Source organism: Capricornis sumatraensis, chromosome 16 (assembly GCF_032405125.1).
Source record: "Capricornis sumatraensis isolate serow.1 chromosome 16, serow.2, whole genome shotgun sequence".
NCBI lineage: Eukaryota > Metazoa > Chordata > Mammalia > Artiodactyla > Bovidae > Capricornis > Capricornis sumatraensis.
The window spans coordinates 6374717-6402394 of record NC_091084.1 but is presented as its reverse complement, the minus strand read 5'-3'; the positions used below and the strand labels follow the sequence as shown (position 1 = coordinate 6402394).

The window sequence follows — 27678 nt, the reverse complement described above, 5'->3', positions numbered from 1 at the left end:
AGGAACTGCTATCATTAGCTGAATAACAACCAAGCTCCCAAAATTCCACTCCGCAGTTTCTGTCCATTACAACTCCTTTGGTGTTAAATCCACCCTGGGACACCTGAGAAGAATATAAGAAGGACACGGGGAGGCTACCTGTGTGCACTGATAAAGCATGGTATGTGTGCACTCAGTCGTGTCCCATTCTTTGAGATCCCATGGACTGTAACGATAAGGCTACACTGTCCATGGAATTTTCCCAGCAAGAATACTAGCCTGGGTTGTCATTTCCTCCTCCCGGGGATCCTCCAGACCCAGGGATCAAACCCACATCTCTTGTGCCTTCTGCATTGACAGACAGATTCTTTACCCCTGAGCCACCTGGGAAGTCCCTTAAAACATGGTTTAGGTTGATCATACCTCAGTCAAGCCTCTGACATCCTGAATAAAGGGGAAGGAGAGAGATTAAATGCTGGCCTAGAAGGAAATGGCTTAATTTATCAAAATGTGCTACAGAGTTTCACTTAAAATTCGTGCCCAAACCCATCTCTATGGAAAACAGATGCCCTTTTCCTTGGTCCACGTCCACTAAACGCCTATATTCATCATAGCAACCACAACATCTCTAGCATAATAGTGTCACTCCCAGTTGAGACTCTCTTGGTACATGGAAAGGCTGTCACAAATGGCTAACTCCTTGAATGATTAAGAATGTACTTCTCCTTTCTTTTGTAAGTCTGCTATAAACAATCAGGAAGAGGCGTTTGCTATTAGAAAAATGCCAGTTTAGAAGAGGCACTATAGTGTTCTGTTATAAGGAAAATCTGTTTTGAAAGTGTGGCTTCTCTTTGGGGAAATTTCATTTATTGAACTCTAAAATGAGGGCAAAAATCGCACATTATTGAGAAGATTTACTGTGTGGATTTAATGAGATAATGCACATGAGGTCTTTGGCACTGTCCTACCACATGAAAAATGCTCAATAAATGACAAGAATTATTATTTTTGATGTTGCTGCTATATTGTTCCTCATAATTCTTAATGACAATACTGTATTCAGAAATTAAATTATCCTCATGGTGACCTAGAAATGCAAAGTCCAAACATCCAGTGATTCAGCAGTTTTCAAATAAACTCTGTGACTACCAGTTTTACAGCCAACATTGAAATGTTCTTCAGGTGTATCTTGAAATGTTTGAAATTAAACTGGAAATCTACATAAATCTTAAAAAAAAAAATGCAAGGAACTTGGCAGAGAGCTGCCTCCAATTCAAACTATATTTTCCTGACAAAGAGGATCTCAGTCATTGTCGTCTTTTTTTTTCTTTATCCTTTTGGTAACTTCAAATAATTGTGTTTATCTTTCCAGGGAGCATTGTGTGGGAGCAATTCAGGCATCCTGGAGAGTGGTTTAAAGATGAGGAATCCCAGACACATTTACTTTCCATCTCCTGAAATAATAGGCATGAAAATTTTAAAGCATTTCTTGTCAACTTTCCCCCTAACCTGCAACACTTCCTCCTGCTATCATTCTGAGTCATGAGCAGATACATGGAAGTAAATACATGCTTATAAATACATATTTTCTCAGTCATGTCTCCTAGGAACACACTATTTTTCTTTTTTACTTACACAGGGAAAGGGAAAAGGAATAGAATAAAACATTGCTATCATGATGGCAAGGAATCTTGCATACCACTATCAGATGCATCCTTGGAGCAGCAAGTTATGGAATTTACCATCTTAAAGGTCGGTACAGAGTTTTTCTTGAGAAGAAACCTCATGTAAAATACTTCAATCAATTTCTTAAGAGGTGAAAGGTGAGACATGAAGGCAAAAGCTGAAGGGACATAACAAAAATAAGAAATAGCTAAACCACTCAGCACAGGAAAATAAAGGGGGACTGTGGGCAGGGCAACAGAGAAAGAAAGAGACAGGTGGGGCCTGAGAAGCCTAACAGGAGGCTGCAGTCTGCAGAAATGCAGGTGGATGGGGGCTCACAGGCATATAAGATGAGGCAGAAAGACCATCGAAATCCTAGAGCCTCTTTCGCTCCCCGTTTTCTCTACAAAAATATTAAGTAAAATTGAATGTGGTCAGTCATATGTCCTCCAGAGATTGGGCTGTGGAGGGGACAGAGACATCACCAGAACACAGCAGGAATGTCGGTGGGCCTCTGTGTGGTGATAGGACACAAAATGGAACTAACTGGAATAGGATATGTGATGAGATCACTGTTTTCCAAATGCACAGAGAGGTGACCTCAATTACTAGGAGAAGGGCAACATCTGAATTGCATAAGTAACTCTTCAGCTGCTGAAACAAACAGGAGATAAAAATATCATTACATCAGCCTTTGCTGTACTCAAAAGTACTAGCCTTCTCTGCTGGCTGAAGATCCCACATATAATCATCCTCAGGGCCTTTGAACTTGCTGTCTCTCTCCTTGGAATGCTCTTCTTGGACATGACTCATTTCTGTCATCCAGGTTTTGGCTTATACATCCTCAGACAGACCTTCTCAGATCACCTCTCTGAAGTACCTCACCTCCTCTGGGTTGAGCCATTTTCTAGCACCTCATCCTACTTTCATAATCCTTATAACCACTAAATATTTTCTAGTTTACTAAAATTGTATTTCATTGACTCAGAAGCCATCAGTCGTAAGATGCACTATTATTATGTGTATTCCTAACAAAGCAAAATGCTGTCAATTAAAGTAAGACACAATATATTTTTACCATTTTGAATTCTGAATGTAGAGATAATTTTAAAAAGGGTTCTTATAGACATATTTAGCCATTGATTTTTATCATCTATCACTCTTCTACTTAAACAGGAAAATGTAAATGAGATCTGTTGTTTATTGCTTTCAGTAAAATATTAAATTGTAGTCACTATTTCAAAAAAGCTTCATTAATATTAAATTTTCTATAACAACTTTCTGTTTTAATGTCAAATCACAATGTAATCTCAAAGACATTTTATTTTTTTATTTTTATTTTTTTAAATTTTACTTTATTTTACTTTACAATACTGTATTGGTTTTGCCATACATTGACATGAATCCACCATGGGTGTACATGAGTTCCCAATCCTGAAACCTCCTCCCACCTCCCACCCCATATCATCTCTCTGGATCATCCCAGTGTACCAGCCCCAAGCATCCTGTATCCTGCATTGAACTTAGACTGGCAATTCATTTCTTACATGATAGTATACATGTTTCAATGCCATTCTCCCAAATCATCCCACCCTCTCTCTCTCCCTCACAGTCCAAAAGTCTATTCTATACATCTGTGTCTCTTTTGCTGTCTCGCATACAGGGTTATCATTACCATCTTTCTAAATTCCATATATATGTGTTGGTATACTATATTGGTGTTTTTCTTTCTGGCTTACTTAACTCTGTATAATCGGCTCCAGTTTCATCCACCTCATCAGAACTGATTCAAATGTATTCTTTTTAATGGCTGAGTAATACTCCATTGTGTATATGCACCACAGCTTTCTTATCCATTCGTCTGCTGATGGACATCTAGGTTGCTTCCATGTCCTGGCTATTATACACCGAGGAAACCAGAATTGAAAGAGACATGTGTACCCCAATGTTCATCGCAGCACTGTTTATAATACTCAAAGACATTTTAAATGGCAGTATTAAACTAAACCTGCGTAATACTAACAATATAATGATCCAACTCAATTGGCAACAATGTGTCCATATTTTAACAAGTTTGGGCATAAGCAGGAAATGACAGATATGTCAGACTGCATTCCAGCCAATGGTAGGGAAGACATATTGAATTGTGAGTAGCATCTGACTTCAAAACTGCTAAAATGTGGAACATAATGTGTACCTTACCACAACAAGCTAACTGATGATTTACAATCTCTCACATAGCCTCTTTGTCTTTAAAAGAAAATGGAAGCTTGCCTATATACCTCTAAAACCCGGAAAATAATAAGTATTCAAAAATATTTATTCAAAGAATGAGGTATACTGCTGTTTCACCATCCAGTATGATGTAGGACAAGATAACCACTAAAAATGCAATTTCTCTATCAACTTAGAACAGTTGGCATTTGTCTGGTTTGCTGTTACCACTGAGAGAAATGTTCTATAATCTCCATAGACAGAGAAACTGTCCCATTGTCTCCCATTAAGTATATTAGACTGCAATGAGCTTTTTTAAAAAATGGGCTTCTTTGTGATTAAACCATCTGATAATATAACCGACAGGCTGCAATTCTCATTTGCAGAAGCTTCAGCTCAATTTAGTTCAGTTGCTCAGTCATGTCCAACACTTTGCGACCCAATGGACTGCAGCATGCTAGGCTGTCCTGCCCATCACCAACTCCTGGAACTTGCTCAAATTCATGTCCATGGAGTCAGTGATGCCATCTGATCATCTCATCCTCTGTCGTCCCCTTCTCCTGCCTTCAATCTTTCCCAGAATCAGGTTCTTTTCCAATGAGTCAGTTCTTTGCATCAGGTGGCCAAAGTATTGGAGCTTCAGCTTCAGCATTGGTTCTTCCAATGAATATTCAGGACTGATCTCCTTTAGGATTGACTGGTTTGATCTCCTTGCAGTCCAAGGGACTTTCAAGAGTCTTCTCCAACACCACAGTTCAAAAGCATCAATTCTTTGGTGCTCAGCTTTCTTTATGGTCCAAGTCTCACATCCATACATGATTACTGGAAAAACTGCTTTGACTAGACAGACCTTTGTTGGCAAAGTAATGCCTCTGCTTTTTAATATGCTGTCTAGGTTGCTCATAGCTTTTCTTCCAATGAGCAAGAGTCTTAATTTAATGTCTAAAGGCACCATCTTCTGATTTTGGAGACCAAGAAAATAAAGTCTGACACTGTTTCCATTGTTTCCCCATCTATTTGCCATGAAGTGATGGGATCAGATGCCATGATCTTAGCTTTTTCAATGTAGAACTGTAAGCCAGCCTTTTCATTCTCATCTTTCACTTTCATCAAGAGGCTCTTTAGTTCCTCTTCACATTCTGTCATAAGGGTGGTGTCATCTGCATATCTGAGGCTATTGATATTTCTCCCTGCAATCTTGATTCCAGCTTGTGCTTGATCCACTCTGGCATTTCACATGATGTACTCTGCATAGAAGTTAAATAAGCAAGGTGACAATAAACAGTCTTGATATATTCCTTTCCCAATTTGGAACCAGTATGTTGTTCCATGTCCAGTTCTAACTGTTGCTTCTTGACCGGCATACAGATTTCTCAGGAGTGAAATGATATAATCACTCCCTAGAGCCAGACATCATCAGATGTGACCTCAAGTGGGCCTTAGGAAACATCACTACAAAGAAATCTAGTGGAGGTGATGGAAGCCCAGCTAAGCTATTTCAAATCCTAAAAGATGATGCTGTGAAAGTGCTGCACTCAATATGCCAGCAAATTTGGAAAATGTAGCAGTGGCCACAAGACTGAAAAAGGTGTTTTCATTCCACCTGCAAAGAAAGGCAATGCCAAAGAATGTTCACACTACCACACAATTGCACTCATCTCACATGCTAGCAAAATAATGCTCAAAATTCTCCAAGCCAGAATTCAACAGTACATGAACTGAGAACTACCAGATGTTCAAGCTGGACTTAGAAAAGGCAGAGGAACCAGAGATCAAATAGCTGACATTTGCTAGATCATGGAAAATACAAGAGAATTCAGAAAAAACATCTACTTCTGCAGAAGCTTAGTAGAGATAAAATCAACAAGTGATACCAGGATGAATCTTTGGATGTACATACCACATAAACTCCATTATAAATATAGCATCCTCTTCTGGTACAGGAAATATAGAGATCTAAATACCATCTGACATTGTAAGCATGCCAAAGGACAGGAAATTATCAGAAATTCCGGCAGTCCTAGACAAAATTCTCATCCTTTTATTCACTTGAATAATTTAATTAAAATCTTTTATTCTTAGGTCAAATTCTTGTTGCTTTCTCTGTTGCTCTCTCTCTGTAGTTCCCTCATTGTGATATATGGAATAGATAAGAGTTTCAATAAAATTCAGTGAAAACTATGCATCTTTTTTCAAAATTCTGCACAAATAACATAATCTTGACAGGTAACATACCCAAATGAATTTCAGGTATTAGTATAAGAACTTCATGCTTTCTGTTTCTTTTTTCCTTTCTTTGTACTGAAATGAAATAATATACTTAGCTACTTTCCTACAGCTAGACGTAAAACACTCTGGCCTCAGTTTGGGTTTCCACTAACCTTTTTTGCAACCTCTTTATACAGAGGTTCCTCTTCCATGGTAGATTTCTTCCCTAGTATCACATATCTCTATTATCCTTTGTTCTCTTTATACTCTGAAACATGAAGTAAAGCAGTGTTATAGAACCCTTTTATAAGGAAAGTTATCTAATGAGTCATTTAGTATAGATAATATAATTCTATGTTACATTATTTTAAAGAATTATTTACCTAGATGTCCATCAGCAGATGAATGGATAAGAAAGCTGTGGTACATATATACAATGGAGTATTACTCAGCCATTAAAAAGAATACATTTGAATCAGTTCTAATGAGATGGATGAAACTGAAGCTGATCATACAGAGTGAAGTAAGCCAGAAAGAAAAACACCAATAGAGTATACTAACACATATATATGGAATTTAGAAAGATGACAATGATGACCCTGTATGCAAGACAGCAAAAAAGACAAGATGTGTATAGTGGACTTTTGGACTCAGAGGGAGAGGGAGAGGGTGGGATGATTTGGGAGAATGGCATTGAAACATGTATACTATCATGTAAGAATCGAATCACCAGTCTATGTCCGATGCAGGATACAGCATGCTTGGGGCTGGTGCACGGAGATGACCCAGAGAGATGTTATGGGGAGGGAGGTGGGAGGGGGGTTCATGTTTGGGAACGCATGTACACCTGTGGTGGATTCATGTCAATGTATGGCAAAACCAATACAGTATTGTAAAGTAAAATAAAGTAAAAAAAAAAAAAAAGAAAAAAAGAATTATTTATGCTGAATATTATGGTCTTGTTGAAACCATTATCATTTTGTGTAACCAACAATTAGTCTTACATGGAGACTTTAAAATTTGTCACAAAAATAAAACATATTTCTTTACTACCAAACTCACCATTCCATTATGTTCCAAGAGGATACCAAATGAACAATGTGACTGCATAACATACTATTATTAAATGCAAGATAGAAAAGATCATACTGTATAACAAAATAACCTTTATATCTCAGTAGCTTAACTTAAACTTGTTTCTCGTACATATACAAAGCAGTTTTGGTGATCCTCTTGTAGATGCCCCATTTGGAACTCCACAGTTACTAAAGTAGTCAGAAGAACTTGACGCAAGAGACACACTTGACTTTTAACTGCCTCAGCCCAGATTTGACAAATGCTACTTCAACTACTGTAAATCAGCTAGAATTAGTTATGAAGATTAAATAAAGAATAACTCATAAAGTAATTCTTAGCCTACAGTAACATTCACTGATACTGAGCTACTAAATTCATATTATATTTAGGTTTTACTAATTGAATTCATTATTATTATATTAATACCTAAATATTACCATTTTATTATTATTATTAAACAATTTTATTTCATAGATTGAATTTGAACCCATGTCATTTTACACATTATTTTCCTAAGTAATGGAAATTGACTATTGCAGATAAAATTTTTCTGGACATCAATAATACATCGTATTTGGATAATAAAACATATAGGTTCTTCAGTTTTACCATTTGTTAGTGAACTACAAGAGAGAAAAATAAGTGCTTTTAAATAGTAATATTGAGTATTAAACATTGATCAACTGTTTCTGTCAGTCAGCCACTCCCAGCACAATGCTGGTTTATCACCAAATAATGGCAAAATGTGAGATGAAATTGTGCTCTAATTGTCTTTATAATATCTGCACCACACATACTTTTAATCATGCAGGGACACAGAGATTCTAAAAGCTTCAAAACAAGGAGTCATGCTAGTGTCTTCAGGGGAAGAGTGCAAAAACTGGTACATTCCACAGTATTCTCTAACACATTTCCTCAAAATGTACCAGAAGAGGCACTTACTCTGCTCATCACTCTCATACACAAGCAATCTTGTCTTCTAATTATGAAGACTGCTAAGATAGCTTAGGAAAAGTCCTTAAGATATCCATTTCATACATAATTTAGTTTATTTAAAAATAAAAGAACTGTTAAAATTTATCAGATTATATTTACTATCAACAAGATGAATGGTTATTTTGTCCTTAACTTTATAATTTTACTTTTATTCAGATCAAGGTACCTCTGTCTTTAGGTTCTACAACCAATCCCTTACTGAGTTCTGTTCTCTAATTCTGAAACATTATCTGAATTCATCTACTCTCTGTTCCTACTGCTTCTATCCTAAACCAAGACACTGCTTAGATGACTGCAACTGAATCCTAACTACTGAGTTTCCACTCTGTTCCTACCCACAACCTTTTCCCACCATGATCTATTTTACTTTGACTGCCAGGAGCCAAACTGACAGGCTTAACATTACGCAATGCAGAACCGTTTCTCTGCACATAGAAAACAATCAAATTCAGTTTACAAGCCCCTTATCACTCTAGTTCTCACTCAGTATGTATATTACTTTCCTAAGTTTGCTGTAATGTATGATTTCAAATTTAGTGGTTCAAAATAATAGGAATTTATGTCTCACAGCTTTGGAGGCCAGAAGGCCAACGTCAAGGTGATAGAAGGCCATACTCCTTCCAGAGGCTCTGGTGGGAAATTCACTATTTGCTGTTCCAGCTGCTGTGGTCACCAGCATTCCTCTGCTTGTGGTTGCACCACTCTGACCTCTGCATCCATCTTCACATTGCTTCCTCCTCTTCCATAGGTCTGTGTCTAATATCCTGCTGCCTCTCTCTTATAAGAACATTTTATGATGCATTTAGGGGCCTACTTGGACCATACAAAATAATCTCTTCATCTAAAAATCCTTAACCACATCTATCCAAACTACATCAGGTAACACCCATGGGTTCCAGGGATTAGGACCTGCCATCTCTGGGTGGGAGCTGTTTGGTTTACTACATCGAGATACAGTGCACTCACTGGACTCCCTTCTGTCCGCCTGCCTAGAGGTGTTTGTACCTGTTCCTCCTGCCTGGGATGCTCCTTCTCCCAGTTATCACAAAGCCTATTTTTTTGATGTTACTCAAACATCACTTCCTGAGAGCTTATTTTTCTACAACCCACCTAATATTGCCAGCTATCTAAACCATTCACTGTCACAGCTCCTTCTTTATTTTTTCCAAGGTGCTTCTAAACTTTGGAGACCATCCTGTTTACCTAATAATACTTTGCCTCTTCCCTAATTCCATGAGAGAAGGGATCTGCTTTTATTGGTCATTATTATTTCCAGGACTTAGAATAGTGCTTAGCACTATGAAGCACTCAAATACTTGTTAAATAAATAGAAGATTAAGTCATTGCCAGCATCTAATAAATGGCATGCAACAAAGTTCATTTGTCTACTTTTGATTAATTTGAATTGCTATAACTCACTAACAATGAAATAGGAATTGTGAATAACCTTATCAACAAGATTTTAGTAGGATTTTATAAGCTAAGGCTTTATGAGGTATAAGTTAAGTTTTGAAGTTCTCAGCATTCTTTCAGTCTCTGCACTGAAGAGAACCAAGCAAGGATGCCCAAATACATTTACACAATTAAGAGTTGTCCTGCATGCAAAGGAGACATTCTGCATGTTCAAGTGTGATGGTGCTATCCACTACAGATGCTCTGCTGTTGCTGCTAAGTCACTTCAGTCGTGTCTGACTCTGTGCGACCCCACAGACGGCAGCCCACCAGACTCCGCCGTCCCTGGGATTCTCCAGGCAAGACCACTGGAGTGGGTTGCCATTTCCTTCTCCAATGCATTAAAGTGAAAACTGAAAGTGAAGTCGTTCAGTCGTGCCCAACTCTTAGCGACCCCATGGACTGCAGCCTACCAGGCTCCTTTGTCCATGGGATTTTCTAGGCAAGAGTACTGGAGTGGGTTGCCATTGCCTTCTCTAGTAGTCTGCAAATACTATCCTGACTGACATGTTTCACTATGTTATTCAAGTTTTAATTCAGAGTAACAAATTAACTTTGAGTTAAACAGCAATAATAATCATTAGCATTTATTGAGATGCTACTATGTATAATGTAATGCACAAGACTATATAGATGAGTCATTTGATGTACGATTGCAAGATCAGTGTCATGAATTCCATGCAATTTGTTTAAACAAGAAAACAAAACAAGAAGGAAACTGAGGCTTAAAGAGGCTACGTAACCTATTATCACGTAGCCTAAGGCCTGGTGTATCCTGTAACCAGAGTCCATCCGTGCATGCTGTTCACCAGGGACAGGATCTGGGAAAACCTGAAGAGACATAGTAGCCACCAAAATGGGCACTTCTTAATTACTGACAGGGCCTTGTGTTAGGACAGACATCTGTGCAAATCACACATATGCTTACATCTTTATTCTTCTTACTTCTTGAATCTCTGACAACCACATGCATTTCTGTAATATTAATCATCTCACTAGTGAAGTATATAGAGAGCATGAAAGTACCAATTAAAGGTCTTAAGAATTCTATTTCTGTTACCCTTTGTAAGTAGAAATTCAAATGTGTGTACATAAACGGGTATTTAGAGATTACACACACACACACACACACACACACACACACACACATTTAATACCATCTTTGGAATACTAGATTCCAGGTAACTACTGCAAAACCAACAATGGATTGCACACATTAAACATTAGCCTTAATTTTTTCAGATGCTAAGCAGCTCTAGGAGATACAGCCCATTAATCATAGTTAGAACATCCTAAGTATACTATTAAAAAGAAATGATTGCGTTAGATTAGAAAATTTATCACATATACAAACTGCAATTCTAAACGGGAGTAATAAGCTTCACAAAAAGCCTGCTTCAAGTGGTACAACCCCAGGAACACCAGCTATAAGAAGCCACACTGGCTTTAACTATCTGAAGGCGCCCAGTCCACACTCCATGTCCTTAAAAGGCGCATAGTCCGTATTGTGGTAAACATCAATACCTTAATTAGGAACACCTTGATTTCAAGCAGTAGAACTCAGTCATTTAGCTTATATAAGGAGAATCTAGGGGCAGACACACAGAGATCTCCTGGACCCCAAGGCAGTATGTTTACTCAGGCCTCATGAGGGGCTGAAACCATCAGCTCGAAGTCAGAACCAGAGGTCTGTTCTCTGCCTCCCCAGGACCCATGGGCTGCAGACCTCCAGTCTCCTTTCTGCTTGGCCTTATTCTGCACCCACAGGATGAAAAGTAGACACTTCTCTCAGCTGAGCTTTCAGTGACCTCCTATATCATTCAGAGTCCAAATTCAAGATTTCAATAATAGAGAATTCGGTTGACCCAGATTGAATCAAGTGTCTGTCCTACCCCAATGCACTGAGGCCAGTGGGGCAGGCAAGGGATCCACTGCTCTCTCAGCAGGGACAAGGCCAGTCTCCAAGGAGGGTCACGCATAAGGCAGGTAAACCGACAACTATGTCTGTTATATTAGTAATAAAACAACCACATTTAGATGGCCTGCTCTCCATAAAACACTTCTTACAATTCCTTAATCAAAATAATCCTAAATAAACATTGGCTACGCTTCTTAGTGTCTAGTGCATCACACAGTGTCAGGTGTTATGCATAAAGTAAGCACAAGACCCAAGGCAGCCCACTACAGGGGCACCCATCTCAGCTTGTGAGATGAACTGGTGAAAGCAGAGGAGGAACTATAAACGTGGTGATCGGAATTTGTCTAGGAAGTGAAGGGAAAGGGGTTTTCCAAAATGGTGCAGTAAACATAAAATCCCAGATAAGAGAGAAATGCTATCTTCCAGAAATCCTGAGTGGTTCAATATGCCAAAGACAGGGTGTATATCTGTGCAAAGGCTTGAAGGGTTTGAGTGAGTCAACGCATAAGCCTTACTCAAGGCTATTTATTTATTGCATAAATGAGTGTTGCATAAATGAGTATTTTCAAAAGGGAGGGACCTACTCTGATTTCTCCTTGCAAAGTTGGAGGACTTCAGATTAGATGAGAGCAGGAAAGGAGTGGGGCTCTCCTTAGCAGGAGTGTCATTCACCAAGATACAGGGTGCTGAAGGGAAAGTGACTTCAGGAAAGGCTAGAATGAGCTTAGCTCTGTCCCCAATGAATCTGAGGTACCTGAGAGACGTATATAAGGTGTCTGTAAGAGAATTAAAGTTAAAGGTGTGCACCCAAGAGAGTGGTCTAGGAGATGCATGGAACACTAAAAAGAAAGTACATAAAATAGGCAAAAATACTCACACCAAGAGTTGTGCGAATTAAAGATGGAGCCATAAACCCTCGGAAAGGCTGGGCAGTGCTCTCAGACAGAGAAGATGAGCTAATATTGGATTTGAATTGGAAGAAGAAGGGTCTCCAGGCAGACGGGTGCAATGGGATGGTAAGGGAGAGAGAGGCATTTCCAAGAGAAGGGAGGTAAATGCAGAGGCAACTCCATAAGCCTCTTCTTTGGAATCTGAAGGAAGAGGAGATCAGGTACCACTCAGCTCTCATGCACCCAGAAGACCTAGAACTGTCTACACAGTTCAGTTTTTGAAGACTAGACATCCAAGAGGGCCAAGGCTGTCTATGACTTAATGATCTTGCTACTGTCCATAATGATTCTACAGAAACAAAACATCTCTGAAGGCATGGCAACCCACTCCAGTATTCTTGCCTGGAGAATCCCATGGACAGAGGAGCCTGGTGGGCTAGAGTCCATGGGGTTGTAAAGAGTCGGACACGACTGAAGCAACTTAGCATGCACGCACACAAAGGCAAATGAGCAGTATTCCCATTAAGCACAACAGATTGAACAAGCCTGTTTACTTTCACTTCCTCTCAAAACTTATGAATCATCCCCTCTCAGTATAAAAAGACAGAAAATGATGCCTAAAATTGACAAATCTAGAAACAGAAATATATGCAAAGAAATAACCAAATAAAAGTCGATTAAAGAAAAAACCAGAGTGCTTGGGGAATTGGGATTTGTGAGTAAGAAGGGATTGGAAAGACCACTATTCATTATCGTAAACCCTGAGGGATTTCCATTTAATTATTTAATTATATATATGTACCCATTGGCAAAAGTAAACATTTTATAAATTATAACATCAGTGACACGAGAATGACATTCAGCTGGCATGTAACTTTCACAAATACACCTCTTCCAGTAATAAATCACATGAAAAGCATGATTATGTCACACTAGGCCTATGTCAACATTTGCTCTGTCAGGCACACTCAGCCTGCATCAACAGCTATCTGTTATCACTTTTATGCTTTATTGCAGATAAAATATAAAGCATTATCCAGTCTGCCAGACCAAGTGCTTTTAAGAAACACTCAAACATTGGGGTCACCCTCCTAAAATACTTTACAGTGATATTTCACTTGCACACACCATAAAGTATTAGAACCAAAAGAGACTTAGAGTGTAATTAGCCCAAGGTCCTCATTTTGCGTATGGAAAAGCTAAGTGCCATACTAAGGAATTCACCAGATGCCAAACAGTTCAGCAGTGCCACCCTTAGAGCTCCTTCCTTCCATTCTTTGTTCCACTGCCTAGCATTTCTCCAGCTCTGTCTACTGTGCACTAGAGCCTATTATACCAAAGGGCCTGCACAAAATATTAACACTATTGTAGATATTAAGCACATTTTAAAATTTGTCTGTTTAGAATTTCAGTAACTAAAAGGACCTTTAAACATGGACTAATACAGGATTGCATCCCTAGTGAGTAATATGCTCCAGCACTCTCCTCATTATATAGCTGTGAATGAGAGATTTGATCCTTGCCCTATAACTTGTCAACATACACTGTAGCAGGAGAAAATGGGATTAAGCCAAAAAATGCAATGAAGTGTGATGGCCAACACAGGATGATCTTCATGGGAACTGGAACATTCTGCTAAAATCTGAAATCACAAATATGCCAACAGATACAAAATTCATAGCATCGTTTCTAGAATAAAAGTAAAGCTTATTTGACAAATTTTATCAACAGCAGAAGGAAAAGCTATAGTGTTCCAGACAGTTCTGAGCCTTTTTATTGCTCCATATTTGAAAGTTACAGTCAATTTAGTAATCTCACTTTGTTGCCATAGACCATCTTGACTTGTTGACTTGGTCACAGACTGACTGGCTGACTTCCACGCAACGAATTCTGTAATGACTGGTTATGATCTTCCCCTGTACCTAAAATTATTCAGCTAGCAACGAACATTATCTTTTTGTGCTTTCTTACTTACTGGTTGTCTAGAATTCTCTGTCTGGAATTCTGCCTTCCTTTCCTGCCCTTCCAAATAGGCCCACTTCATACCTAGCTCAAGATGCTGTCTGCCAAAACCAAACTCCCTCCTGACATCCACCCTTGTCCAGAGTACATAGCTTCCGTTTTGCAGACAGGTGCCAGGGTTTTGTCCGTGCTGGTACACAAATGCTTGGGTCTCCCCAGAAGAAAATGAGCTCATGAAAGCAAAAATCAGGCTTATTCATATTATATCTGCCACACTTAGCTAATTCTTGACACACAGTTCAGTTCAGTTCAGCCGCTCAGTCGTGTCTGACTCTTTGCGACCCCATGAATCGCAGCACACCAGGCCTCCCTGTCCATCACCAACTCCCGGAGTTCACCCAGACTCACGTACATCGAGTCATTGATGCCATCCAGCCATCTCATCCTCTGTCGTCCCTTTTTCCTCCTGCCCCCAACCCTCATTTTCCAATGAGTCAACTCTCCGCATGAGGTGGCCAAAGTACTAGAGTTTCAGCTTTAGCATCATTCCTTCCAAAGAAATCCCAGGGTTGATCTCCTTCCTCCCATAACCTGGCCTATGTTACAGAGATTCATATTATCTGAAAATTTTCTTATTAAGAGCAAATGATATAAATCCATGATACCTAATCTAGTATAATAATTCTATGTGTTAAAGGAAAAAAATGAAATGATATAACTATCAAAGTTATCTTATTTATTGAACAAAGAAAAATAGACAACAGATTCTAACTTATATATTAACTCTTCTTTTTAAAAAAATCCACTTTAAGAAAAATCAATGAGGAAATCCATGTTTACAAAGCAATTATGTGAGACAGAAACTTATATTACAAGAGGTATCACTACAAAGTTGTTTTTTTTTTTTTACAGCAAAATCCCCAGTTAGATTAATTTTCTTTTCTAGTTTTTAAATGCTTTTTTATTCTCCAGTGAGGTTAAAAATTTTCTTATGTTTTCTCACAGATCTATGTGTATTATCATGAATGCATCTGAATCCACAAATGGTATAAACTTATATATATATTAATACAGATTAATAAAGAATAAAAATTAATAAAGACTAAATTAATAAAGAATAAATATATATTAATATTGATTAATAAAGAAAACTCTCTTCCCTGAAAACCAGTGTTAACACAATACACAGTAACAAAGTTTTGGACCCTTGCCATGTCTTAATAAATAACTTCCCTGAACCAAAAAAGCAAAAGTAATATCAGGATAGATAACTCAGGCTGGTAAGCAAATTAAATACTAATTAAAGCATTTGAATATCAGAACAAATATAGCACAAAATTGTAACATCAATTAGCATTTTGGTGATCAGTCATTACCATAAAACAAAAAGCAAATATAACCATGTTTCTTTAATAAGGTCATAATTAGAGTAAATTACTTTAAAAGAATCATAGCACAGTTCACATAAAAGTATTTCAGTAGACACAACAAAGAGAGAACATGTTCACCTACAATCAGTGTGTGAAAAATCCTGTACATTAAAGAACCCACTGTGTCAAAAGTGTACATTTAAAAACATAATGAAAAAAGGAAGCTTAGTTCCCCTAACCTCTGAAGCAAGGAGGTCTCCAAGATGGTAATGTTGGAGACATTCTCTTCTTCCCTTTCCCTTTCTTTCTTCAGGAGTCTCACCCTTCACTGTGGATAACTCCCATGCCAAACACTCTGGAGATCAACTCCACATTTCTAAGTACACCTTCCTCCAGATGTCATGCTGGAAACTGAAGCAACACATCCAAATCTAAACATCATTTCTGTCTTCCAATTTCCCTATTGTGTTAATGTCCCAACCTCCTCCCAATTAAACAGGCATTTGAAGCTTCAATGCTTTCTAGTCTCATGGCCAACATCTTCAAGCAGGCTTTGGCAAGGTCTCACGTAGGCTATGTTAACAGCATCCTCTCTGGTTCTCCACTCATTTTAACATGGCTGCCCAGGGGCCAAGGGCTCCCGCAGTTCCCTGACCCTTGTTCACCTCCCTCTCCTCTCTTTACACACTGCTGCTCCCCAACGCTCCTTCTTGCACCCAACATACCTTCTTTGTCAGACCCCTACATCTCTGCTTAGTCTAGTTTCTCAGCCTGTGATGCTTTCCTCAAACTCAGCCTTTGAAGGGTTTGACCTATTGGTAGTTAAATGGTGGCCTCTTAAAATATGCCCAAAGACTAATATCTGACCCCAAACTTGAGACCTGTACAATTAAGTGTAAGATCTTGAGCAATTTTCCTGCATTATTCATGTAATCCTATAAAAACTCAACTGTCCTTAGAAGCCAAGAGGTAGTGGATACATAGGAAAAGGCAGAGTGGCCAGGCAGGCAAAACTTGGAGTGACGTGTGCAAAGCCAAGGACAGCCAACAGCCAAAAGCAGGCAAGGAACAGATTCCCCCTGAGAGCCCCCTTGGGTGTACCACCTTGCTGACATCTCACTGTTGGGCTTCTGGCTTGCAGAACTGTGAAAGAAACAATTACTGTTGCTTTAGTCAAGAAAGATGTAGAAACTTGACACAATACCCTTAGAAAACATACCACAACTACAGTCTGGTTCAAACATCATTTTCTATTCCATAAAAGGATTCATGACTCTCTGGGGTTGGTTCAGTTCAGTTGAGTTGCTCAGTCGTGCCTGACTCTTTGTGACCCCATGGACTGCAGCACACAAGGCTTTCCTGTGCTTCACTGTCTTCTGGAGCTTGCTCAAACTCACATCCATCTTGTTGGTGATGCCATCCAACCATCTCATCCTCTGTCATCCCCTTCTCCTCCTGCCTTCAATCTCTCCCAGCATCAGGGTCTTTTCCAGTGAGTCAGTTCTTCGCATCAGATGGCCAAAGTATTGGAGCTTCAGCATCAGTGCTTCCGGTGAATATTCAGGACTGATTTCCTTTAGGATTGACTGGTTTGATCTGCTTGCAGTCCAAGGGACTCTCAAAAGTCTTCTCCAACACCACAGTTCAAAAGCCTCAATTCTTTGGTACTCAGCTTTCTTAATGGTCCAACTCTCACATGACTACTGGAAAAACCATAGCTTTGACTAGACAGACCTTTGTCAGCAAAGGAATGTCTTTGCTTTTTAATATGCTGTCTATGTTGGTCATAGCTTTTCTTCCAAGGAGCAAGCATCTTTTAATTTCATGGCTGAAGTCACCATCTGCAATGATTTTGGAGCCCAAGGAAATAAAGCCTGTTACTGTTTCCATTTTTCCCCCATCTATTTGCCATGAGGAGAAGGCAATGGCACCCCACTCCAGTACTCTTGCCTGGAAGATCCCATGGATGGAGGAGCCTGGTAGGCTGCAGTCCATGCTAAGGGTTGGACACGATTGAGTGACTTCCCTTTCACATTTTACTTTCATGCATTGGAGAAGGAAATGGCAACTCACTCCAGTGTTCTTGCCTGGAGAATCCCAGGGACGGGGGAGCCTGGTGAGCTGCCATATATGGGGTTGCACGGAGTTGGACACGACTGAAGTGACTTGGTTTAGCATTTGCCATGAAATGATGGGACCAGATGCCATGATCTTTGCTTTTTGAATGTTGAGTTTTAAGCCAGCTTTGTCACTCTCCTCTTTCACTTTCATCAAGAGGCTCTTTAGTTCTTCTTCACTTTCTGCCATAAGGGTGGTGTCATCTGCATATCTGAGTTTATTGATATTTCTCCCAGCAATCTTGATTCCAGCTTGTGCTTCATCCAGACCAGCATTTTGCATGATGTACTTTGCATATAAGTTAAATAAGCAGGATGACAATATACAGCCTTCAGTTCAGTTCAGTTCAGTCGCTCAGTCGTGTCCGACTCTTTGTGACAGCCTTAGCATACTCCTTTCCCAATATGGAACCAGTCTTTTCCATGTCCAGGTCTAACTGTTGCTTCTTGACCTGCATACTGATGTCTTAGGAAGCACGTAAGTTAGTCTGGTATTCCCATTTCTTTAAGAATTTTCCAGTTTGTAGTGATCCACATAGTTAGACATTTAAGAGCAGTCAATTAAACAGAAGTAGATGTTTTTCTTGAACTGTCTTGCTTTTTTTATGATCCAACAGATGTTGGTAATTTGATCTCTGATTCCTCTGCCTTTCCTAAATCCAGCTTAAACATCTGGAAGTTCTCGGTTCATGGACTATTGAAGCCTAGCTTGGAGAATTTTGATTTGCTAACATGTGAGGTGAGTGCAATTGTGCAGTAGTTTGAACATTCTTTGGCATTGTCTTTCTTAGGGGACTGAAATGAAAACTGACCTTTTTCAGTCCTGCGGCCACTGCTGAGTTTTCCAAATTTGCTGGCATGTTGAGTGAACCACTTTAACAGCATCATATTTTAGGATTTGAAAGAGCTCATCTGGATTGCATCACCTCCATTAGCTTTGTCCATAGTGATGCTTCCTAAGGCCCAGTTGACTTTGCATTCCAGGATGTCTGGCTCTAGGTGAGTGATCACACCATTGAGGTTATCTGGGTCATGAAATCTTTTTTGTATAGTTCTTCTGTGTATTCTTTCCACCTCTTCTTAATTTCTTCTGCTTTTGTTAGGTCCATACCATTTCTGTCCTTTATTGAGCCCATCATTGCATGAAATATTCCCTTGGTCTCTAATTTTCTTGAAGAGATCTCTAGTCTTTCCCATTCTATTGTTTTCCTCTGTTTCTTTGCATTGATCCCTTAGGAAGGTTTACATATCTCTCCTTGATATTCTTTGAAACTCTACATTCAGATGCATATATCTTTCATTTTCTCCTTTGCTTTTCACTATTCTTATATTCTCAGTTATTTGTAAGGCCTTCTCAGACAACCATTTCGCCCTTTGCATTTCTTTTTCTTGGGGATGATTTTGATCACCATCTCCTGTACAGTGTAATGAACCTCTGTCCACAGTTCTTCAGGCACTCTGTCTATCAGACCTAATTCCTTTTATCTATTTGTCACTTTTTCACCATTTTCAATTCCATAAAAGGATTCCTAACTCTATGTGGTTGGTAACTATCTCTAATTAGAGCTGTTACAGCTTCATGTTTTAACACTGTCACATTAATGATACCACATATATTTAGGTCATGCATGAGATTATTTATGATATGCAAAATATATAATGCATGTGAACAGATAAATTTGTACAGGTATGTGCACACTTGTGTTTATATTGAACACGTACATAAAATGTTATTATAGCATTGGGTATATGTATACATGTATGAATATATACATAATATATACATAGTATATAAGTGCATAGTTGATCTAATGGATTGTTTAAAAGTCTACCTTATCTACTTAACACAGTGCCTAACAACAGATGTTCAGGAAATATTTGTCAAATTAATCAAGTTTTCAAATCTGTGAGTTCTCTTACCACCAAATCTCCAAGTTCTTGATGCAATTAAATGAGAGTTTGAGATATGATTTACCATGCTTTAGAAAAATCTAAGGCCTAAGAACTTCTTTCAGTTGCTAAAGAATCTGCCTGCAATGCAGGAGAGCCCAGTTTGATTCCTGGGACAGGAAGATCTGCTGGAGAATCGATAGGCCACCCACTCCAGTATTCTTGGGCTTTTCCGGTGGCTCAGCTGGTAAAGAATCCACCTGCAATGCGGGAGACCTGAGTTCAGTTCCTGGGTTGCAAAGATCCCCTGGAGATGGGAAAGGCTACCCACTCCAGTATTCTGGCCTGGAGAATTCCATGGACTAAGTCCATGGGGTTGCACAATTGAGTGACTTTCACTTTGTTTTCATGAGACTGACAACAATAACTAATGATAAAATAGACTAATCATAGCAATATACTATAATAAAGATTATGTGAATGTGGTCTCTAACTCTATCTTGATATCTTACTGTACACATAGAATGTCTTTTCCATTTTAACTAAGCACTTATCATGTGCTGTGGCCTTAACATTCACAGTTTAAGATACAACAGTAAAGGCAGCAAAATTTCACTTTCCTTCTTCACAAGTTCATAGACAAGTCATGTCCTTACCATAGATCTTAGGAACTTCAGCACATGATTTGATTTATTTTTCTTACATTGAAAAATTTCAACTTTTCACTTACAGGAAGTACTTCAAGGCTGCTCTGGCATATCTGAATTGCCAGCATCAATATCCTTGGGCTTCGGGGCCATTGTTGAGCAAAATAAGGGTGACTCGAACACAGCACTGTGATATCTCAACATAGCCTATGACAGCTACTGAGTGACTGGGCAGGGCATGTTGGACAAAAAGATGATTCACTTTGTCAGTGGACTCCAGTGGGATAGTGTGAGATTTCATCATGGTACTCAAAATGCACACAATTTAAAACTTGTGGGTTTTTTTTATTTTTGGAATTTTCCATTTAATAATATGTTCTCACTGCAGTTGACTGTGTGCAACTGAAACCATGGAAAGAAAAATAATAAATAATGGGGTAACACTGTACAACAGACCTGTGATGTGTGTGTGTATAAGTGTGTATATATATGCGTGTATATATATACATATATATGTATATGTATATGTGTGTGTGTAAGCAGAAATGCATACAAGGTAAGTAATACAAAAGAACTGCAATAACTGTGTTCATTAGTCTGCCAGACTGTTTTAAATTAAGACTAGACCATGTGGCTAAGCCAGTTCTTGGGGTAACAGTCCCTTTCAATGAACAGTATTAATTTGCTCAACTGGTAGAAGATATTTTTACATTTCTTCAGAGCAAACCTCAAATGACAAGTATGTACCTTAACACCAGGGAATCATCCAGATTTTGTCGAGCCTGATAAACTATTTGGGATGCTCTCTTTAAGAAAAGTAACAATTATGTTATAAATATAAAATTAGGTACAGGGCCTTGGAAGGGACCTAGTAAGGGAAGGACTCTGAAGTTTAAGCTTTATTAGCTTCACCATCAGCCTACCACTGCTACCCACAGACACCATGCTCTTCAAGACTGAGCTTCATCTGAAGTGCACTCTGCTGATGTTCACTCAATCATTCAGCAAGTATTTACTGAGGATCTCCTATGTAGCTGGTATTAACTACATAGTATACAGGGATACAGTATGGAATAAAAGAGATAAAGTATCTATCCTAACAGAGATTAGATTCTCGGGAGAAGGCAGAACATACACGAGTAAAAATGAATGATACAATTTCAGGTAGAGGTAAGTGAGAAGGATGAACACTAAACACTGCTGCTGCTGCTGCTGCTGCTAAGTCGCTTCAGTCGTGTCCGACTCTGTGCGACCCCACAGATGGCAGCCCACCAGACTCCGCAGTCCCTGGGATTCTCCAGGCAAGAACACTGGAGTGGGTTGCCATTTCCTTCTCCAATGCATTAAAGTGAAAAGGGAAAGTAAAGTCACTCAGTCGTGTCCGACTCCTAGCAACCCCATGGACTGCAGCCTACCGGGCTCCTCCATCCATGGGATCTTCCAGGCAAGACTACTGGAGTGGGGTGCCATTGCCTTATCCAACACCAAGCACTAGGGGATACTAAAAAACGTCATTGTTTTCAAAACCACTCCATCACTAAAAACAAAAAGAGCCCTATGAATGAAAGGTTTTCCATAACAACAGAGTTATGCTGTGTCCTGACATAAAGGGTTGCTGAAGAGATTCTGAGCTCGTGAGCCAGTGCCTTTCTCAGCCTTCCTTAGCCTTTCCAATCGTGGGTGTTTGTTCTGAAAACGAGGCACACCATGCTGAAGACTTCCTGGGATGAGACGTCAAAACGGGAGACTCAGGTTGAGATTCCCAGTAAAAGAAAGACATTTTACAGCAAAAAGAGTTTTACATGACAACATTACTTAAAAGCTTCTCACAAGAACACAATTCAATGAGATGTTTCTAAATCAGTAACAGAAAAACAAGACACCTTTACAAGTCATTTTACTTGGTAGAATACTTTTGCTTGCCCAAATTACAAAAGATTAAAAGGCCATGCCAATCAACTGCCAACCAAAAGACTGGTAAAAATACATTGCTTAGCAAAAGTAGAAATTATTGTTGTTTCTGCAACAACTTTTATTAATCACCTTTCACTTCTGGGCCATGAAGTAAATAAATTATAGATCTGAGATTTTAAAACACAAAACAATTGTTTCATAACATTTAATTTTCCCCAAAATAGCATACACCAAATGTATGTATGCTGTCTAAAGCTTCTAAAACCAAGGAGATATCAGTAATTTAATAAAAATCTGAACCAAATACATAATAGGTTAACCTCCTCCCACACATATAGCAGTATTTTTTTTTCCAAAAATCTTTCACTGATCAGATTGAAAGAGTACTTTTTTTTTTTTAATGGGCAAGTGATAAAAGAGAATGGTGTCATTACCTAAGTCAAACTAAGGTGTAAATGAAAGAGACAATTGGTGCTGGTTAAACACAGCTTTTTTTTTTTTTTTTTTTTCACATTCACGACAGAAATGAAGAGCCAGCTGCTATTTTCAAAAGAAGCGTCTCAAGAATCAGAAAAATTTGCACCTGCATATAAACTGAGTAGCTTGGTTGACTGCAAGTTTATGAGATAACTGCAATTTTTTAAAAAGAGAGTACATGAAAATAACCAGGAACATCAACTATAACAATGTTGATATAATAAGAAAACAATATATAAGCCACATAAAACTTGCCTATGCTAGGTTATTAATCCCCCTAAAAACTGACATCGTCAATTTAAACATTTTGCAACAAACAGGGAGTATATAGTTTTCAGAAACTCAACATTTTTTAAGTTAAAAAAATGATAACTTGTGTTGGTTTAAATAAGTGATCTTAAGATAACTGTGCTGTTCAAATCAGTAATGTCTGGCATCATGTGGTTACTGAGTATTTGAAATGCACTAGTCTGAAATAGGATGTGTTATATGTATATATAAAATGCATATCATATTTGAAGGTTCAATATGATAATAAGGATACAAAAAGAAATCTCAGTATTTTTAAAATATTTATTAAACAGTGAAATAACAATATTTGGATACAGACTGGATTGAATAAAATATATTATTCAAATTAACTTCTGCTTTTTAGTTTCTTCTGTGGTTACTAATTTTTAAAATAACATTCATTTGCATTATATTTCTATTGGACAGTGATGGCTTAAGAGAGTAAGTGGTAAGAGTTGGGTTCAGTTTGAGTTAAGGGAACTGGGCACAGGTATTCAACTGGAATTCTCTGATTCTGTCCTAAGCTCCAAATTTCTAATAAACCTAACATTTGCCAATATGTCATCTAGAAAGATCTATGTCCCATCACCTAACATATAATATCGTGACTGTAACACATATAGTATTATTATCAGCATACTATCTATACCAGTAAGTACTCTATGGATGGCAGCTACTATCACATAATTAACAGATAGTTAATTAACAAAGTAATTATTATCATATCACTTTCACCGCTTTTCCCCACATCACTTTCAACACTGTTCCCCAGTATAGAAAGTGACACATGACAGTCTCACAACAAAAGTCTGTGGCAAAAGCAAATGAGTAAACTATGAGCTAAAAATGCATAAATGGCATGTTTGGGTAAAGGGAATATTCAAGAATCAATGAAAGTCTGATAAAATAGGATCATTGTGCTTTACCATCATGTCAGGACTTAATCTTCTCTGAAAAACAGGTAAGATTTGGAACCAGAATTTCCTAAATATTCTGATATGGAACTAGAGTAGAAGTAAGGCTTGCCTTACTAAAGAATTCTCAAGGGCAGGGATCTAGATTCATCATTTGTCAATACATTGGTCAATGAAATTTCATCAACAAAAAACTGGACTCAACAAATAGGCAGTTCAGCCATTCATCTTTCAGCTCAAAGGCCCTTGATTAGTTTCCTGTGATTGCTGTAACAAATTCCCACAGATTTACTGGCTTAAAACACCTACAGTTATTCTGTTTGAGTCTGGAAATCAGGAGTGTGAAGTCAGTTCAGAGAGCCAAAGTCAAGGTGCCAGCAAGGTCTTGCTCCTTCTGATGCTTTAGGGGGGAATCTCTTCCTTGCATCTTCCAGCCTCTGGTGGCTGTCGGCAGTCCTTGGCTTGTGGCCACATCACTGAAATCTCTGTTTCTGTGGTCACACTGCCCCCTCCTCTGCCTGTCTCAAATCTCCCTACATCTCTCCCCTGTAAGGACATTTGTGATTGCATCATGGCCCAGCCAGATAATTCAGGATAACCTCACCATTCAAGATCCAAAGCAAAATCACACTTGCAAAGTCTTTCCCACATACTGTAGCACTTAGGCGTGCTAGAATTGTGACCTGAGGATCATCATTCAGCCTCATACAGACCACAATAAATAGTTTTCCAATATGCTCTAAAGCATTTACTAAAAATAATCATTTTTGTATACCACTTTGCAATTTTGGGGCTTCCCTGGTAGCTTAGTGGTGAAGAATCTGCCTGCAAATGCAGGAGACACAGGTTAGATCCCTGGGTCAGGAATATCCCCTGGAGAAGGAAACTGCAACCCACTCCAGTATTCTTGCCTGGAAAATCCCATGGACAAAGGAGCTTTACAGTCCCTGGGATCGTAAAAGAGTCAGATGCAACTCAGCGACTAAAAAACAACAATGTTTTTTGCAATTTTTACTAAACCTGGATTAACTGTACATTTCCTTAATGCAATAATATGACTATTATGTGACTGATTACTGTTCTGCATCTGGTCAGAGAGCTGCAGGTTTCATGGTCCTACACTGTTACATGCTCACCACTCTGCCCTGGGTCTCCTTAGGATTTCAGAAACTGCAGCATTTACAGATGATATCTCACTTCTGATATCATAATATTTTTTGTCCCCCAGAGTAACTTATTCATCTGACAAGTAATGAGGAGTCCACTGCAAGTCTAGAGTTATCAACAAGCTGGTCATGAGCCCCAAGGAAATTTGTCAACCAGTGGCTGTGCACCTGCAACTATTATTCAGAAAATGATTTTCAACTAATGTTTCTAAATTGGACTTTCAAGAATTTTATAAATGCACACAAACTGGATGAGTAAGGGTTGCTGTTGTTTACTCAGTTGTGCCCAACTCTTTGCAACCCCATGGACTGTAGCCTGCCAGTCTCCTCTGTCCATGGGATTCTCCAGGTAAGAAAACTGGAGTGGGTTGCCATTTCCTTCTCCAGGGGATCTTCCCAGATTAAAGACCAAACCCACATCTGCACTGGCAGGCAGGTTCTTTCCCACAGAGCCACCAGTGAAAAGGATACAAAGCAGTAAAACAGTCACATATTTTCAACATATTCTATTTTTACCTAAAATTTATTGAGCTCATATGTAATAGTTATACACTAATGACAGATTACCAAGATTTGTAATTTGCTGTCTTCAATGTATTTGGGAAATAGAAAATTTCCCTAGTTGAGCTGACATGCCCAACCAAGAAAGTGGTTAAAAAAATAATAAGATGCACAAACCAGTCCTTTTTCTGCTGCCATCCAGTGGTCAAATAATCATAGTACATATCACATGTTAAAAAGTTAAGTTGATATTGTTTTTCTTTTTATGACTTCACTCTGTATGACAGACTCTAGGTCCATCCGCATCTCTACAAATGACCAAATTTCATTCCTTTTTATGGCTGAGCAACACTCTACTGTATATAAGAACCACATCTTCTTTATTATTCATCCGTCATTGGACATTTAGGTTGTTTCCATGTGCTGGCTATTGTAAGTGAGAAAGAGAAAAACAAATATCGTATATTAACGCACATATGTAGAATCCAGAAAAATGATACAGATGAACCTATTTGTAGGACAGGAAAAGAGATGCAGACATACAGAATGGACATGTGGGAATGGGGGTGGGTAGCGGAGGGTGGGATGAACTGGGAAATTAGGATTGACATTTATATACTGTAAGATAGATAGATAGTGGGAACCTGCTGCAAATGACCGGGAGCTGAGCTGGTGCTGTGTTAAGCGGCAGGTCCAAAAGGGAGGCGACATATGCATACATCGTAAAGCTGATTTTTTTTTTTTTGCTAAGTCACTTCAGTCATGTCCGACTCCGTGCGACCCCATAGACGGCAGCCCACGAGGCTTCTCCGTCCCTGGGATTCTCCAGGCAAGAACACTGGAGTGGGTTGTCATTTCCTTCTCCAATGCGTGAAAGCGAAAGGTGAAAGAGAAGTCGCTCAGTCATGTCTGACTTAGCGACCCCATGGACTGCAGCCTACCAGGCTCCTCCATCCATGGGATTTTCCAGGCAAGAGTACTGGAGTGGGGTGCCATTGTAAGCTGATTTGCTTCACTGTAAAGCAGAAATTAATGCAACTTTGTAAAGCAATTATACTCTGATTAAAAAAAAAAAAAGTTAAGTCATACTGGGTTGGAAAGTGACCCTGTATATTTGCCTTTATGGTTCAAAAATATTTAGCCTAACATCTAAAATGAAGAACACATGACTCCCAGTCCTACAATTAAAATTACTTTTCTGCTCAAATCCTTGAATAATAATAGTAATATTAGTAATCAATAAAGGATTTGTCTTTCAGTCTTCACACAGTACTATGCTCAATAGCAGCCTAATCAATATCATTTTTTTCTGAATTAAACATTAAATGACTTAGAGTCACAATTTGGTCAACAGGACACAGTCTTAAAAAATATGTCACATGAGGGCAGCACACAGATGGGCCTGTCTTGCCCTTTGTTTATTCTCATGCATATTTTATCTCATCAACTAAAGTATAAATTTTAGCAAAGCAGAGAGTGTACCTTAGGCTTAACTGTTTCTGCCTCAGTAGTTAATCCAGAGATTTGCATGTATATCAGTGTTCAGTAAATATTTGTTGAACAAATAAGTAGTGTTTATGTTGCTGCAGTTGAGTTTGGTGAAAAGTAGTAAACTAAAGAATTGAATCAAAACAATATGAAATCACAGTGGCTCTTCCCAGAGTATTCAAATATGCTGCACTTTAAATTACAAATAAGCCTTATACCATCCTCTTTTTTTTTTTTTTTTTAATTAGCAATTGTCTAAAAAAATCCTTTAATTCCATATTCCAACCCCATCCATGGACTTTTTGCTTTCATAGGAAATGTGTACTTTTTAAAAATTCTATTCAATAGCAACTCTCTTGTTAAATCCTCAGTAAAATAGTGTGAACATGCTCTCTACAGATAAATCCTTAAACAGAATGGAGATGCATTACTTTTTCCTCAGCTTTCCATAATCAATCATCCTGACTGAACCTCAAGACTTGTTTCATGATCCTTAATTTATTTCTATCCCTTCTTTTGAACTTTTATTAAGTACTGGGAAA

General features: G+C 38.5%; 1 protein-coding gene across 2 annotated transcripts in view; it reads right to left on the bottom strand.

The window, feature by feature from the left end:
• PDGFD (platelet derived growth factor D) overlaps positions 1-27678 on the bottom strand; it is a 280131-nt gene that overhangs the window by 241860 nt on the left and 10593 nt on the right. The gene's annotated exons all lie outside the window — the stretch shown is intronic.